At 40.4% G+C, this 18,339-nt stretch overlaps 1 protein-coding gene across 1 annotated transcript in view; it reads left to right on the plus strand.

Annotated features, from left to right (window-relative positions):
* The first annotated feature begins 4,271 nt into the window (after positions 1 to 4,271).
* dlgap4a (discs, large (Drosophila) homolog-associated protein 4a) overlaps positions 4,272 to 18,339 on the plus strand; it is an 89,924-nt gene continuing 75,856 nt past the window's right edge. The window contains exon 1 of the mRNA XM_040153406.1: positions 4,272 to 4,788. The gene's annotated coding sequence lies outside the window, so the exon portion shown is untranslated. The remainder of the gene's footprint in view (positions 4,789 to 18,339) is intronic.

Below are 18,339 nucleotides of genomic sequence, written 5' to 3' on the forward strand. Positions count from 1 at the left end.
AGTTTAATGTTCTATCACTTATATGGTGATTGATACCAATTGTGATGACAGAATGTGTTTCTGCTTAAAAATGGGGTCAAGCCAAATATCGGCACATCAGTTTTACATAAAATACATTAAATATGTGCTGCTAGAGTTAATTAGTTGTTTTGCATTTTATTTTATTATTTTTTGATCTATTCAGTTCCTCATGGTTAAAAACAGGCCACGGAATTGACTGATTGCTGGTTAATAACAGACTATGATGGCAGCTGAAACCCTCGAACATCATTTTATCTCTACCTTACACCAGATATTTGATGGACTGCCTTGAAATTTTGTTGCAGGCCTTTTTGGTGCCCAGACGTTGAAGCCTACAGATTCTGGTGATCTCCTAACCCTTCATCTAGTGCCATTGTTAGGTTGACATTTCTATTTTTTTAGTAAAAAAGTATAAACAATTATTGGATGTATTGCCCTTAAATTTTGTACACACACTCATAGTGCCCAGAGGATGAATCGTAATGACACCTGTATTTTCCTCTAGTACCACCATCAGGTGGCTGCATGGATTGACATAAACTGGACTGGATTGCAAAGACATTCATATTTCCAAGACAATGTATCCTAATGACTTTGGCACCTGTGACTTTTCCTCTAAGCACCACCACGAAGTTCACATTTTTGATTCAGAGTGAAATGCCTCAACAACTATTGGATGGATTACCAAGAAATTTGGTACAGAAATGATGTTCTGTCTCCTCAGGATAATTGCAATAATTTTGGCATCCCTCAACTTTCTATCTACACTATCAGGTCTATTTTTTATTTGTGCAATGCTTCAGTTTATGCCCTAAAACACTGCAAAACTAATGACATTCCCACCAGCCTCAGTCTTGGGTTAAGTGCTAATTAGCCAATGTTAGCATGCTAACACGCTACACTAAGAGGGTGAACATTACAAACATTATCCCTGCTGAACATCCGCGTTCATCCTAAGAACAGCCTTACGGAGAAGCTAGCATGGCTGTATACTCTTAATAATTACTAATCACTCAGTAATTAGTCTTGTCATACTTTCTGTCGCCACCCTTTATTATTTGTCTGTGTAACCTAATACAGGACGATATAAATCATGAATTAAATCAAAAAGCAATCGCAGATCCAAAATGGCGATGTTAAGCAGCTGTCAGCATCAGAAATATGGAAAGTGAAAGCAACACACGCTCATACACCTGGCAGAAATGCTTTCTGAGTAACCTGAGAGACAGTTTGTTAGTCCTGGAATGAGCACCGATTATGGGAATTGTTACATAAAACAGATTGTCAATGACAGAACGGACTGGTCTGATGAAGTCCACAACATAGCTTGGCATTTCATTGTGGAACAGCTTTCTCCCTCCTCCAAAACAATCACTATATATCATACACTACTCACTGGCCTGAGTACACTCAGAGAGTCAAAGCAAAACTATCCCACTATTTTCACCCTCTCTGCCAACAATGTGTCATGATTCTGTATGGGTTACAATATGGAAAAGAAGCTTGTTTATGTCACATTCTTCGTTTCAAAGTAGAATAAAACTGTGCACTTTGCTCTCATTTGAAATTTTTGCCCGTGGACTAAATTAACCACACACAGTAAAGTACACTAAAAACAATGGAGGGACTGTGAAAGGAATTCCTATTGTTCTCCACCCAGAACATAAAATGCAAAAGAAGAAGAAAATAATTGAATGGCCATAGTTAGCCAGATATTTTTATCTTTAAAATGTCGTATTTAGAAAAGCTAAAAATCACAGGAATTGGTTTGTTTTTCGTTTACCGGCCTAGATCCATCTTGACTAATACAGGCTGTTGGTGCTAAGCTAATTAGATATAGTCTGCTTATCTCATAAGCATTTCAGGGAAAACTTTACAGATAAAGAAAATAATGTCCCACATTAAAGCTGTTAAATAGTATTCAACTCATTTGCTCTTTTAGTATTTTGTAATGCAACGAAGAAACTCAGGACCATTCATTACTTTTTCCTTTTGGTTTAAAATTCAAAAGAAATGTATACCTTGACTGCATAGAACACACTGGAGAGGAGAGCAAGACCTGACAAAGAGCACAAAGCTTTGAACCTTTCTTCAAGGCAACATCTGTTTTCCCTGTGATTAGTTTTGGTGTCGAAAAAAAACAAAAATATTTGAGGTCCTGCAACTCATTAAACGACATCTATGACCTCAGCATTGCTGCATCATCAGTTAGTCACTCTCGAGCTTAGTAGGGAGAGATAAGGCACATAGTGCAGCACACTGAGAGTCTGAGAGGAAGGAAAAGAGATAAAGAACTATTTGAATGAAATTAATAAAAAAAACACAAGAGATTAACGAAATTAGAGAGGTGAGATTAGAAAAACCTATTTATATTATATACGCTGTATGAACTATATATCTATATCTCTATCTGTATATCTATATATCTATATATAAACATGAATGTATGTATGTATGTATGTATTTATATATATTTTTATGTGTGTGTGTGTGTGTGTGTGTGTGTGTGTGTGTGTGTGTGTGTGTGTGTGTGTGTGTGTGTGTGTGTGTGTGTATGTATATATATACCTCACATGTGCACATGTGACATGTTACTGACACACGTTACTGACCCCCATCCAGGCTTTGCAGGATGGGGGTCAAAAGACAAAATGAATGTCCTCTTACAACAACTCCATCGTCCGGACCAAAAGGCTGTAGATGTAACAGCCAGCCCAATGAAGACGAGTGAAATCCCACCGTGCTGGTAGAGTCACAGTCCACTATAGCTGAACTGGGAAGCTGAACTAATTGTCTGTCTTATTGAGAGACAATATGTGAGGAGATTACCGTCAGATAACTTAGCTCGGGCCTATGGAAAAAGGACAAACTGAGCAAAAAAAAAGTATTCAGTTTATACAACGCAAACATTGGCTGCCTTTGTGCCCCTTTTGATATCCACGCTTGGATCAGATGCAGAGTCATTAGTCATGGTCTTATCCAATCAGCCATCCTTAATGCGTGTGCTACTGGGCATTACTCTGGAGAGGGCAGATTGTCTTTTATTGTCAGTTTGATTTCAAACCGGAGATTAGTCATATTAATTTATGCAGTTTCTGGTGGCACAGACCTCTGTGCGTACGTATCTGTGTGCCTACAATCTTTGCATTGGTGTGTCCAAATATCTGGGTGGCCATTATTTTCTCTGGACAAGAACTCCCGACTAGCCATAGCTTTTTTGATTACAAGGAAAATCTGATTATTATTAATAGATACATGCTTTATAACACACTGTGAAAATTTGTTTGCGTGTAATCATGTATCATTTAATATGATTACAGCTTCATATTAACTGTTTATTCGCCAGTTAGGGACACTTCACAAGAGAACTAAGCCATAGTTTTTGACAAATACAACAATAAACACTTAAAAATATCCTTATATGTGTGCTTATATGCTGCTTATAGGTACTAAATAGGGGGTTTGAAGCAAAGTGTTAGTTTTGGTTCTCTGAACTGAATTTTGGTGTCAGGTTAAAGACAATATTCTAGCCCCAGTTCTGTGGGGATTTTTTTTGTTGTTGTTCTTGTTGGATTCACGTTCACATATGGCATATTCGGATAAAATATCTAGTACAAAAGCTGTAGCCTGTGGGTTCATTTGTGATTACAGAAATTTAACTGGAAACTACTTTTTGATCACCGGTTAATCGCTACAGTCGTTTTTCAAGCTGAAACTGAAATGGGTCGATTCCCGTTTTCCGAAAATCTGAGGATTTGCTGCTCCCGTTTCTCTCTTTTCTTACATGACGGCGAACTGGATATCTTTGGCCTTTTTGGACTGTCGGCCGGGCAAAACAAAGGCATTTGAATACGTGACTCCGGTCTCTGGGGAAACTACGATGCCCTTTTTTCGCCGTAACCTCAAATTTGCTTCAAGTCATCGAGAAAACAATCAGCAGGCCCATCGCTGCTGAAAAAAACAATTGTGACCGTGGCCGCGGCCCTAAGACACTGCGCCACGGTACCAACTTCGCCAGGTGTGACCAGGTGACAGCCTATCAGCTGATTATTGGCAGACAGCTGACTTGACTTAATTGTCTGAGATCCCAAATCTCCCTTTGAGTGAATCTTCCCTTTAAAATCCCTCTCGTCTCCCCTGAATCATCAAAGAGCATCGCTCCTGGGAAACACGCGAAATAACAAAACACACGCTCTCTCTCTCTCTCACACACACGCACGCACACACGCACGCACACACACACACACACACACACACGCACACTCATGATGCCTCTCTGCGCATAATGATTCATCAACCACCGCTTGCTCATGAGACCGTGATTTCGGCTCCGATGAGTTCATTTTCCGGAGCTGAGCGTTTCGTCGTGGGCCCTCGGATGCCCCCACCCCCACCGCTCTCATCCCGCGTCTCGACGGACCAAACGCTGCCGCCGCCGCCGCCGCCGCCGCAGCATCGCCGGCAGCCTCCGAACTGCGTTTTCCCTGTCGTGACGGATCCCTCCGTGAACCGGTGAGCTGCTCCCGGAAAGACCGACGGGCGATGACCGCGGCGAGACTGCGCCGTACGTCTAAGGGATAAAACAAGACGGCGGTTATATTTCTTGCCATGTTGTAGGACCGTCTTGTTTACCTTCCCGACAGATAAAACAGCCGGGCGACAGCGATTTTTTTTTTTTTTTTTTTTTACGGCCGACATGTAAGAGCTGGATAACTATTCCTGTGTGACCGACACCCATCTGCAGCTGCTCGCAGTAAAATGAGAAAGGTAAGCTCGTTGACACGTTCGGGATTTACACCGGGCGTTGCGGGTTTCAGTCAAAAAAAAAAAACCCAACAACCCCGACGGCCCGATCGGAGCTCATCGGGGCTGCATTGTTGCATCGTCGATCCCGCTGTAGAGTTGAAATTGACGATTTGCCTGTTTTGGAAAGGTCGCTCTTCACCTGTCGACTCATGAGTGTGAGTTTAGCCGCAAGATGCCGATATGCGACTTGTTTAAATGTCATGTCAGCAGCCTGTTTTGTTTGTTTTTTTCCCGTTGTTGTTGTTGTTGTTGTTGTTGTTGTTGTTGTTTTTTGTTTTAAGCATGAATTTCACTGCGGTTCACCTCAGGATGGCTGGGCTAGGGCTGGCTCCAGACTGCCAAAGCCAAAGTCAGTCTACTGAAGCAATGGCAAGTACAATATACTTTAACCTGAGGCATTGAAATCATTTTTTTTTTCCCCAGCTGTTAGAACTGACCATACTGTGTGTATGCACAATATGTATGTGCATGATCTGTGTTTTGACGGAGTTCTTAAACCTCATCGGTCTTACTTTCATGATATCTGTAGGGGAAAAACAGAAACTGGATTTAGAGTTTTGAAATGGGAAGAATTAGGCGAATCCCTTTTAGCTTTTAACTCGGTGCAGATTTTGAATTAATCAGCACTAGAGCACCATTTACTCGTTTGTTGAATGGCTTTTTTTCTTGCTTTTCATGGGTGTAAAATCTCAGACTACAACAAAATCACAGCAGCCACCTCCTCTTATCCTCCCTTTTAAGTTTCATCTCTCTCTCTGGTTTAGAAAATATTCCTTTTTTTTTGGTAGTTAAAATGTTAGTAATATGTGTAAAACATATTTCCGGGGGGCCCTGTCCTCTGGATGGAGCAGGAGACTGGATATAAACCACCACACTTCTCCGCCGATGCTGTAGATGAAGCTGCATCCATTGGAGGGGGGGGTTTGATCGAGAGTCAGTTTGTATCGAGGCCTGTGTTTCAGTTATTGTCGTCGAACAGGAGTCCATACAATTAAAAGCCCATTTGTTAGTAGACGGCTGATTAATAATTCATGCACAGCTCAATGGGACCGCAAATCTGTGGATGGCACACTGAAGGATTTCAGCGTGGCAGTGTATGAGCCTCTGCTCCCAGTAGAGTCACAGTGGGGGCTTGGGCAGCCTGAGAGGGTTACACATCACAACATAGGACGAATGGCACAGCCCCTTTTCTGGTCTCTGAACCTGTACTGGCTTTTAAATGTGTAGAGGATTGTTTGCTCTTACAATAAACAGCAGGAGAATAAAAACACACAGCCTGAGCAGTGAGCAGTATAAACAGAGCACAGGATCAGCTCCGGGCATCCAGTGTAAAACAACACTGCTGGTGGTGGACTGTAGGCTCTCACTCAGGTGTCAATGTCATACCTGCTGCCAGGGAGTCAACAGCCGCGATGATACTGTACCAGATAGTTTGAAAGAAGCCCAGCTGGCTCTGATCCAGGCTGGTGGGTGTTTTCAAAACTGGCTTAGTCAGGCTACTGCAGGGAGTGATTAGACAAGATGCTGTACAGTATCGCACACATCAGTATGACGTCAAAGGACACGGAGCATTAAAAGTCTTTTCACACCAGGACCCTGTGGGATCCTGCAACAACTGAGCCAGTACTGCGCAAACAGTCATATTGAATACATCAAGTTGATATTTAGATCGATGTCATTCAAATTGCCTGCATGAACATTTTTGTCTTTGTCTGAAAACTTTGCAGTTGTCGGATTGTGTCTTCTGAAAGCTCTCTCAAGTTTCCCTCGTAACATAAAGTACATTTACTCAAGTACTGTCCTTAAGTACAGTATTCAGTTACTCGTACTTGACTGCTTTATACGTTTTATGCAACACTTCTAACACTACTGTAAGTCCCACTCTTAAGCGTTTATGAGCTCTGGTTTATAACACAGTATAATGTAGTTAGAAGCAGCTATAAGGACATTTTTAAGTGTTTTATTGTTATATGTGTCTACCACTTTAGCTTAGTTCTCTTAAGAAGCATCCCTAACAAATAATATAAAGCGGTAATTTAGTTATTATTCTAATAATATTATTATTTGTCATCAATTGTAACTCGTCCTGTGCATATCCATTATTGGATGCTGCTATATAAATAGATGATCAATGACAATATATTAATACACAGGTTTAATATATAAAATATGTCTTTGCAGAAGAAGTTATAATTGTTAACAAATACTGTACATTAATAAACACTCAAAAATGTTTGATATATTGTATGAAAGCTATATTATAATGTGTTACAAACAATTTATTAAATATTTATATTGTTTACTTATACTCCACTTCTTGTCAGAAAGAAATATTGCATTTTTTTAAACCACTACATCAATTTGACAACTATAATCACTAATTACTTTGCTGATTATGATTTTACGTTCAACTTACAAAAAATACCCAACACTGTGGTTAAAGTAAGTTACAGCTTGATTAGCTACAACAGTAGAATTACCTCCACATTAATGCATCAGTAACAATAATCCAATTATATAATAAAAAATAATTTTTAATAGTCTGCTTAACAAATACTTTCGATACTTTTAACTACATTTCGCAGAAACAAGTTATGAACACGCCATTGACATCTATTGACATTGACGGTTGCTCATTTACATGTCCAGCAGTTACAGAGCAACATTTGGAATCGTGTCTCTGGCGACCTGGTGAATGTAAATCCAACATTAACTCCTTGTAGCTTTGTTTTGGGTCTCCACCAACTCCTGAAGGAAGTCTGGCTCTTTAATCGCTAAATGCTCCATTCTGTTCACCACCTAGTCGCCAACTGTGACTGTCTGCTGTTTCATGCTGAGCAGGTAGTGTACGGTGGGTTTTAAGAGTTCAGCTGCCTGCTGTGGCCGAAAACGACGCTGCGAAAGCGATGAGAGTGAACTGAAACAGTGAAGTTGCAGGCTGGACAGACAAACTGAGGTGAAAGTCACTGTAAAGCTCCATAAAACCGAGAGGAGCTGGAGATTCACCTAATAATTCTGTGTAATTCTCTGAGTTTGAACACAGGACTTTTGTACGTAACGGTGTGTTTTTACAGTACACTTTTGTGTTGCTAATTTCACTTAGGTAAAAGATCTGAAAATACTATAAAAGGAGTTTTATGTTTTAGAAAATGGCAGCAAAGAGAGCACGAGTGTTAAAATCTTGTGTGTCTGACCTACTGTGTTAGAGCTTCAGCGTTGTAAGGCTTCCCTAAGTATGACTGCCCATGCTGGGGTGCATTAGCTGTATCATGAGAAGTAAAAGAGCAGAAATGTCACAAGGTATTGGCCTAATTGGCATTTCAGTGAGCATGGACAACAGTCTCTAAAGCACAGTGTCTTCTCATCTCTTAATCTCCTATTCTCTTTTTTTGTGTTGTCTCATTCTCCGTCTGTTTTATTAACTTGCTGCCTTTCCTCTGCCATTCTCTCTACTGTATCAGCCAAATGTTGTGGGTGTAAGGTCAGCTAACAAACACAACAAGGTAATTACAATATAGCAGATTCACCAGCCTTTCATATCACTCGTCACGCTGTGTTATGTTGAATGATGTAGTGCTATTACAGAGTCAGTATGGATTACTGAATTTCCTGTGTTATTATGTCTGCTGCACTATAAAGCTCGTGTTCCTGTTAGTCTGTCACCAATATGGATCCACACTGTGATTTGCAGTTTGAAAGGAAAAAAGACAAAAGGCCTGTTTGTATGTGTGGTTGACATACATGGTTCTTCCATGTATGTCAACCACACATACAGATTCGTTCTGGAGTAGCATCCAGTACATACAAATGTGTGGCATTCACCAATTCTCTCTTAGGCATTAAAATTTTTACGATTGGTCCAGACCTGTCGCAAGAGTCATGTCTCGGGACTTTCTCCACAGAGGGGAAAAACACTCATTTGGCCTGAGATCAAAATGCCTTAATGTGAATGAATGTGGAGTTTAAACATGATGCAGAAATCAACTAAAACAAAAATATATATACATAACCAGGACAAACTTAATACAAAATTAATATTCTGTTCACCGTATCATACTGAACAGAATATCCACCAATATACCAATATACAGTGGCTTTGCCAGTTTGCTGAGAAACCTTTTAGATTTCATATTTTTTAAAAACCATTCCCTCTTTATTTCCATCAAATACAGCGATGGTCTAATGACATGTTGCTGTACTAGTTTCTGATTGTTCATTTTTGAATCATAAAAAAAGGAGCAGAGCCTGAAATGGCAGCTTTAGGGCCTCACTTATGGTAATGATTAGGGCTGCGACTATTAACTAATTATTTTGGTTATCAAATAATCTGCTAATTATTTTCTCAATGAACTGGTCAATCATTTGATCAGATAACTGTGAAGAATGCCCATCACAGTGTCCTGAAATACAAATGTCTTGTTTTGCTAAACCAATAGACTAAGGGCTGGTTTATGGTCTCTCAGAACGGGTTGGTTAAGACGTTCTGCTCGACCGCAATGGAAATCAAAAGTGTTTGTAGTCCTAGTGAACGACCACAGTGGAGGGGCAGAGTGAAAAGCCATCGTAGAGGAGAGGGGGGCCGCAATACAGTCTTGCCAGGAAGTCATTCATAGTGTGAAAAGTGCCACGAATAGTTGAGTTACAAGTAAAACAAAGAGAGCGAGAAGAGTGAGAAGCTCAGGTCTTGGCTCCTTTCTCACCTTCGCACAGCTGGCTGCTCAGAGCATGAAGTGGGTGTGAATGTCGGCCTGTTGGCTTCAGAAAGTTACAAGTATTCTCGGACGCAGACCGCTCCTATCCAACGTAAAAGGAAAGGTGTGGGGGATTGGTTTCCCTAGCTATCCCAGCATCCGGCAAGCAGTTCGGAAGGAGTGTAAGATCCAGTTAAAATCCCAAAATATTCAATTTGCCATTATGTAAGTAGGGTATAAGGTCAAGAAAAGCATGTTTTAGAACCTAGAACCATCAGCATCTTGTCATTTTTGCTTGAAAATGACTTTCATGATTATCAAAATAGTTGCCAATGAATTTTCTTTCGACTGACTAATCAATTAATCAGCTAATCATTGCAGCTAAACTAATGATCAAATTTCACAAACGTGAACCTTCTCGTGGATAAAGAGGACTCAAATGGAGAGCAAAAACGGTGTGATTGCACCTCTAAGGAGAGCGGCTCGTCTCATTCTATATGTCTTCAACAGAGAGAGATTTTATGACCTTGGTAATGCCTCTCTCCGTCCACCTCATGCAGAAGCTGATGAAGTGGTTGGAGGTGATTAAACTCTGCCTTCACAGATGCTGTTCTGTGCTGCTGAGTCAGTGACCTTTCCTGCCATCGGGTCACCGTGCTCAACATACTCCTGTCCTCTCCTCTCATTTCCTCTCCTTCTCTTTTCATTTTGTCTCCTCTACTGCACATTCACTCGTCTCGTCTCGTCTCGTCTCCCCTCCTCAATTCTCTTCATGCTTTTTCCTTTTGTCCCCTCTCCTCTCCTTTCCTGTCATCTCTTTTCCTTTTGCCTACTTCCACCTCCGCTCCTTATTTTTTTTGTCTCTTTTCTTTTCCTGTCTCCCCATCTCGTCTCCTGCCCTGTCCTTTCCTCGTCTCCTGTCCTCTCATGTTTAGCAGCTTATTTAATGCAGCAAAAAAACAAGCAAAACGCAAATCAAATGACAAATAGTTCACTACATCACACCAAAAAACCCTCTTTCCTCCTTACATTTCAGCCCTCTCTCAGCATTTTTCAAATCCAAGTTGTAACATCTTACATTTTCTACTTCTTGTATAGGAGCTCAAAATAGAAACGACTGTTTTACAGTAGGCCCATGACAAGCGTCTTTTTATCTCCCTGCATGTGTCGTTTTACAATAAGTCCCTGCCTGGGCTGCGTCGCTGAATGGATACTGTGACACGAATTTGCATGTTAAGCTGAACGTTTCTCACCAGAGACAATTAATCAGCACACAGCAATTAATGAGTCTGTGTCCCCTGGTGATTAATTATGTCTCGTGTGTCCAAAGCAGGGAAGATCCCAGCAACAGCTGTTTGTTCATGTCATGTTTTTATGGAAGTCCATGTTTTTTATTCAGCGTTCAAAGAATAACAGTTTTCTCGGGATATTAAACATTAAAATTGGGTTTTAAATGAAATGGAAATGAGAATAAACAGTTGATGAAGATTTTGATTATTTGTTCTGTTTGTAGTTTAAAACACAACTAAAAACTAATGGATATGGACATGAAATAAAGCAAGCTTAATGTAGAAGCTTCCTAACATTACTGAGATGGAAAGAAGAGGCAATACAGAAGAGTGCCGAGGATGCTGCGGAAATAATGCAGGGTGATGTTTAAAGCTCAGGGATATTTTGTTTTGCGACTACAAAGAGAATTTCTATAACCTTCGCTTGAATTTCTGGGGCAGTTCTTGGTGATTGTGTCTGTGGGTGGTTGTGTGTGTGTATATAAAAGGACTTTTTGGACAGGGACAGAGCTCACAGGGTTTCACTGTAATATCCGCTCCCCTTGAATCACATGTTGGCTTAGAATACTTCTGTGTAAATACAAGGAAGCTGGTGATTTTGCCTTGTAAAAACCTGCTTCCCTCTGCCAGGTCCAAATCAAATGCATAAATTCACATACATATTCCAGAGAACAGCAGGACGACAGAGAAACATTCTCAAATTGAATGTAATGTGTTGCTGGCTGAGCATGTGGGAACATTGTGGTAAACAAACACAAGCATGAAGACAGGATGGAAGGTAAAATTAGTAAATTGTTGGGAATGATTTTTAAATTCTTGTTGCATTGTACAGGGGAAAAAAAAGATCAATTCCTACCTCACACTGCCTGCAGCAAGATTCCTTCTCATTAATACAAAGTTAAATCAACTGTGTCATCATTCATTTAATATATTTTACTTGCTGAGTATTGATTGGTTGTCTGAGCTGAGATTTTCATGTGTCGTTTTCACCGCAAGACAGTCACCGCAAGACAGCACAGACAGTGGGCTTGATAGGGAGTCAGAGAGCAGATCTGAGCCCTCTGAAGATCAACGCCTTTGGATGTCTGCCTTCTGGTTCCTGCCACCGACTTCATTCACTCAAACCAAGACCTGACCGCGGGTGTGCCTGTGTCACACCCCCTGCTCCGGGCGCCATATCGGCACGACGTCTGACGTTATCAGGCCCGTTGCCACCACCACGTCACCACATCACCACCAGAAGACTGTTGTCAACCTTGTGAGGTTGCATTTTTATGTCTCCAAGTCAGCGACAGCCATGGCCAGAGGCATTATGCTTTCTGGGTTGTCTGTCCATCAGTGCGTCCGTCCACCTGATTCCCGTGACTGCAATATCTCAGGAACGCCTGGAGGGGATTCCTTCAAATTTGGCACAAATGGTCACTTGGACTCAAGGATAAATTGATTAGATTTTGCTGGTCAAAAGTCAAGGTCACTGTGACCTCACAAATCAATTTTATGGCCGTAACTAAGGAATCCATATGGTAATCATGATAAAATACACATCATACCTTATATTAAATTCCTTCAAAGTCTTCCCTACTTATATTACATGAGTCTGGACAGACATGAATATAAACTGCAACTTGACGGGTTGGCGGAGGCATACTACCGCAAGGCAGTAATGGTAGTTTACGTAATAATTAAGTCTGTTTGCTAAAACGGATCATTTGCTGAACTCATACGATATTAATTTCAGGAGATACCTGGCCAGAAAGGTACAACTGCATCACCAAAACCAAACCGCATCAACTCTTTTGCTTGGTATTATTTAGTGGTGATAAGAAAAACAAACTATTGCTAGTCTTTCTTCAGTGAAGATTAGAAGTTTAGTTTCAAAATAAACCCTGTCTCCAGACAAGAACACGAATATTGGATTTTTTTTTTTTTTTATGTCCAATGCCAACATTTTTAAAGTTGTAATTGTTATAATAATTGTAATTCTTAAGATTTTGGTCCTCAACACTTGTGGCACGTGTGGTTTAATGCTACAGCAAACACTTAAATCGTGCTTGTACAGACTGATGGTGATCGGCTGCTGGCAATACACTTCACAACGATTAGCTCATTCACAGCTGTGTGGCAAGTAATGTCCTGTCATATTCATGCAGGTGTACAGCACAGACATTATAACATGACACTTATCACTGTTACTCTGCTGATGACGCTTATGCCAACACCGTTTGCCTCTGCAGCTCCCTCCACCACCCCAACCTCCTCTTTATGTTGCTGATTTAACTAAGATTTACATTCAAGTATGTTTATTATTGGTGGATTAGCTCTCTCAGCCAGATCTAACTGTATAACCATTTGCTATAAATGGTCAATTTCTTGATGTAAATGTTTCTGACTGCAATACAACAGAGGAACAGCTTCTGCATCTGTTTACAACACAGCCAAACAAACCTATATTATTTAAATAAAGAAGATGATCAGCAGTAATTTTGATCTGAGTTCATGCAGCAGCAAGCTAACGAACAGTAAAGCTGGGTAGCTTGCTGAGGGGTTGGAGGTGTACAGCTTGTTTCCTTCAGCTCTTCGTCTAACAGCTCACTGTGGCTTCTCCTAAGTGTTCCATTACTCCCTTGAAAGATTTTTAAATTATCTGCTGATGAAAAAGATGCAGAAAAAATGGCCACTGTCTTGCTTTGTAGATGCATTTTTGTTAAACGATTGCAGTCAGTCCGTGTTTTGCCAGTTGAACGTTTTTAATTTGAAGCAGGGGCAGTGTTCGGTCCACTGTTTGATGTATGGTTTAAAGGGAGTGAATGTATCAATGAGATAAAACCGCAGTGGATTACATGCTGCATCATTTTTCTTTGGATCTCTTGTGCTTAAGTAGGAAATCAGATTTCAGTAGGGGAATTGCGGACCCGCCACTACCAATCAAAACTACTATATAGAGCAAAAGTTATTGAATGTTGATACTTTCTGGAATATCTGTGCATGGAATTTACAACGAGGTTAAGGTTAGGGAAAGACTGTGCTTATAGCAAGTACATATGGTTAAGGTATGGCTAGGGTTAGGCAACTTAAACCCTTGGCTAAGGTTAGGGAAAGACTGCGTATATGGTTAATAAAAATACAAACATTCATTGTAGGTCTGAGATGGGACACAAACTTCGGTCTACTGCATGAAAGGAAAATGTGCTGTACACACATTTAAAATTCCCACCTACACACTCTTACTTTTCACATCTCAACAAAAATGACACACTAGTTCCTGCGTTGGTACTAAAGATAGACGCCAGACATTAGTCCTGAGGTGTAGAATCATCCAATATTTACGTAATTCTTAGGGATATTGGCCGTTTATAATAGATATCTGCCTTTAACAAAAGGGAAAACTATTATCATAATTATAGCCCAAAATCTAAACACATTATCAGAAAAAATACAGAGATTAGACATTAGTTTAGGCTGTATTTTAGTGATAGCACATTGTAAACTTGAGGTAACTGTTTTTCCTTAACTGGACATACAACATTCAAAACACAACATCTGGATTCATTCCTTTGTGATTATCTGTTTCAACCCACATTAACCAGGATGGGTTGTCATAGTGTATAAAAATCTAGGTCTCCGCGTGCTGAAAAAAGCTCCCCTCTCATTAGGCCCTTAATTTTTAAGAATCTTCCATTTCTCAAGGAGGACAGCGACCTTTAATATGTTAATTTGTCTGTACTGCGGCAGCAGTAACCTGGCAGTCTGTATCCTAGTCCCATTGAATTATTTATCCAAAAAACACTCATACACAAAAGCACTCTATGTGGAAGGTACACACAAATGTGCAGACGACATGCCGTGAGTGTGCCGGCAGCACTGAGCCCAACAACTGGCAAAAAATCTTACATCACTTCGACTGGCATTTTCTGTCTACATTAACTGGTTATTGTAATGATTCAACCTGCAGTGGTACACATGCACGTGCACGTATATACAAACACATACTCATCTGAGTGGAGGATTTCAGGAAGGAATATGGTGGCCCTTTGTGAACTGCAGATTAAACTAAGCTTGTTGAGTTGGGGACTGGGAAATCACACCATGCCTCGCTTTAACATAATCCTGCTTGTGCACAGTGTCAAGATCTTGCATAATAACGTAAAGTCACTGCCATGGCTTGAGATAACAGAAAAGTTAGAAAACTGCGGGAATATGATAACTTTCAAAAGTGGTGTGCATAAAGTGCAAAACCATCAACAATACAGGCAACTTGTGACAAACCTTTCTCGTAGAAATTACATCAGAGCCTACTACTAATTTGTTTTGCCAGGAACTTTTTTAGTCTAACATTATTGCCCCCTTGATTATGTTCAGTACAAAATTTTTTTAAAGAAGGAAATTGCATGGTTCTGCACCACATGCAAGTCATGGCTGGACAGTAGGGGTGCAACATGAAGGGCTTTGACACCAAAGACCGCATACAGCTGTGGTTTGGTTTAGGCAACAAATGCACTTTGGTTAAGGTTTGGGAAAGATTGTGGTTTCAGTTAAACATCAAATAAAGTAAACACACTGTGTCTTATGATAATAGGATAACATTTAACAAAGACAATGATCTTCCTCTAATCTTAACCAAGTGGTTTGCCCGAAAGGTGATGCAATGAGAGCGGTGAAAGTAAACCAAAACAGTAAGGCTGTAGGTCAAGAACAACAGCAATGAGTTAGAAGCTGCTATAAGGCTCTGTAGAGCGAGTCGGGTAATAATTTAACAGTAGGTTTGTAACCAAACTTTCATCATGAGCTTTTTTAGGAATGTTAATCCATGCTTCAAGTTTGATGGTTTGATGCTATTTAGTTTTTTAATGTGTTTTCATTGGAGGTTTCTTAATGTTTTGCTGCCCCCGTGCCTTGTTGACTACTACTTAGAACCTCGGAACCAGGTTTGGTCAAGAGAGACACTCTAACGCGCCCACATGGCCCCTTCAGTGTCAAGGCCACAAAGCCTCCAGAACAACATTCAACCTTGTGACACCACACACCCGCATCCCCTCCGTCCCACACACAAGCACACACAAACTTTGACTGTAGCTGGAAGGAGTGATAGTGCGCTGCGTCATCCTCAGCAGTGAGGCAATTTGAAGCCCCACTTCACAGATAGATGCAACATGTCCCCCAGGACTGCTGAACACAAACACTCTCATGATCACTCACCCTCACTATAACCTTGAAGCTAAATAGAACAGTTGTCTACATGACACAGGGTGTGTAACTATATTTTTTCTTTATTAGAGTTTTGGTTACTAGTGCACCTGGTTTATCAGCCTGGATGCTGTTAGTGCATCAAACAAACATACAAAGTTATAACTTTTCCATTAACATACGTGTATATAAAAAAAACCCAGTATTTTCTCAGTCGTACATTCCGTCAGCCTAAGGGTGTTTTAATTTGCTAAACATTGTCTTTTATTCTTTGTTAATCCTTGAGGTATAAATCCTCCGAAACTAAGTTGATAAACTATCTACTGCTCTCCGTTTTATCTTAGCGATTAGCATTGCAAAAGATTTGCATGACAATGTGGTCACATCTTCACACTCTTAAACTTAACGCCGGCATTAGCACATTTGACGGCTGCCTTCATTTCTATGCTTCAGTTTGCCATCTATATATTATTCATCATGCATTCATGTGCGTGCACACTCGCTGCACAGAGTGGAGCTTGTTGTGTTTAAGTAGCACTGAGTCACATGAATAATTGCTAACAGAGATTTATAAGAGATCTTGTCATATTCAGACCACACATTCATTATGTCATGGCCGTCTCCTCATACGTTGTATGGAGTATAAGAAGATAAATAATTAGAAGATAAAACCAGGGTCAAATAAAAAAAGGATCTAGTAACTGACCACAGTATTTAATAAGTTGCTTTGTACCGAGTTCATTAGCATGGGCTAATGGACAGCAGCGCAGTGTGTTTTCACTGGATTTAGAGAGAAGATGTGTGATGTAATACAGAAACTCGTGTTGCTCTGTCACTGCGGCAGGATTTTCAACACAGGCAGACTTCTGCAATGCCTATGCTGTTTTGTGTTTGTCTGTACCTAAACCTCACCGTCGCCACAGCAGGCTGTCTGTGTCGCTTGGATTTTCTTCGAGATGACTTGACCTCCGGTCTCATTGTCATACTTCTACATGGAGCATCAGTCGACGAGCAGGTCACCCTGAGTTGTCTGTTGTAAATTCCTATTGTGCTAACTGTAAGACAGGAGGAACAGACTCTCGCCCATCCTCCATCCTCACCCTACGGGGGTTATACGTCCTTGTTTGTGTTTTTACAGGCAGTCCGCCTTCAATGTAAACACCACTGTTGCATAATTTGGAGAAGGAGGGCGACAGCTGCTCCTGAAGACTGGCAGTTAATGGGGCATCAAGATGCTCCTGAGCCTCACAGGTGGCTGGAGGTGCAAATCCTGGATGACTTGGAGATGTAATGCAGCTCCAGCCTTCCCCAAAGGGATCCCGTCTGGAAGCATGAATGTACTGTATTGGATAAAACGTCCCCTTGAATGCTATACATTTCAGTCTTGTATAGTTACCGGAACATGCACAGTCAAGCATTAGGAGGTGACTAATGACTGAATTAATGTTGGTCTCCAATTCGCAACCTGCATGGAGAGCATCTGTCTGTCATCAGAAAGCAATCTCACTCTTTATTAATCTGTTGGGGGTAGTAATGAATTTCATCTGGAGAACTGTAAGGGCTCCCAAAGGTCACTGCTTGCATTCTTGTTTCTTCTACCTCTCCATCTCTCCATCTAAGGCTCCACTCGTCTATTTTAATTTTTTATATCACACAGAAGTATATACTTACAGTTAATACCATCATGTTGTATTGTTGTTCCATTTATTGTTTGTCAGGCAAGCAGAAAATTCCTTTATGTTCAGCACTGTTTTGACTGGGTGTAGAGAAACGCTTTAATGGTTGACTGAAGCCAGATATTTGTGTCAAGAAGAAAAAAACACATAATATATTACCAGAATAAAAATTCAAATCATTGTATTTCTCTAGATAGGTACTAAAAAATGATGCTCCCAAAAAGATTTATTCAGTAAAGCTCCTAAATCATGTTTGTCTAAATCATGACAAGTAAACTCAAAGAAGGTCAAATTACAGACTCTGCCTGATTTGCCCTACCATTTATAATGTCAGCATATCCACACAGTTCTTCCAAAATGTTCACAACATTTACAACAAACAGCTTGAAATCCAAATATTGGTCAACATATAAATGAATATGATGCAATAAAAGAAATCCATCTTGCTCAGAAAAACATCGCTCAAGAAGATTTGGATGTCGAGCAACTGAAGAAAATGTGATCAGAACATTGTAGCTGCACCAAATAAATCTTCTGGAATATCAATTCAGTCTGCAGGCACATTTCTCTCAAATTGTTTTTGCCTTCTTGCCAACACACCTGATAAAATATTTGGATGTGCATACACTGTGTAGCTTTGATAAACCATTATATTTGACATAATATAGACTC

The sequence above is a fragment of the Xiphias gladius genome, chromosome 18, assembly GCF_016859285.1.
Source record: "Xiphias gladius isolate SHS-SW01 ecotype Sanya breed wild chromosome 18, ASM1685928v1, whole genome shotgun sequence".
NCBI classification, from domain to species: domain Eukaryota; kingdom Metazoa; phylum Chordata; class Actinopteri; order Istiophoriformes; family Xiphiidae; genus Xiphias; species Xiphias gladius.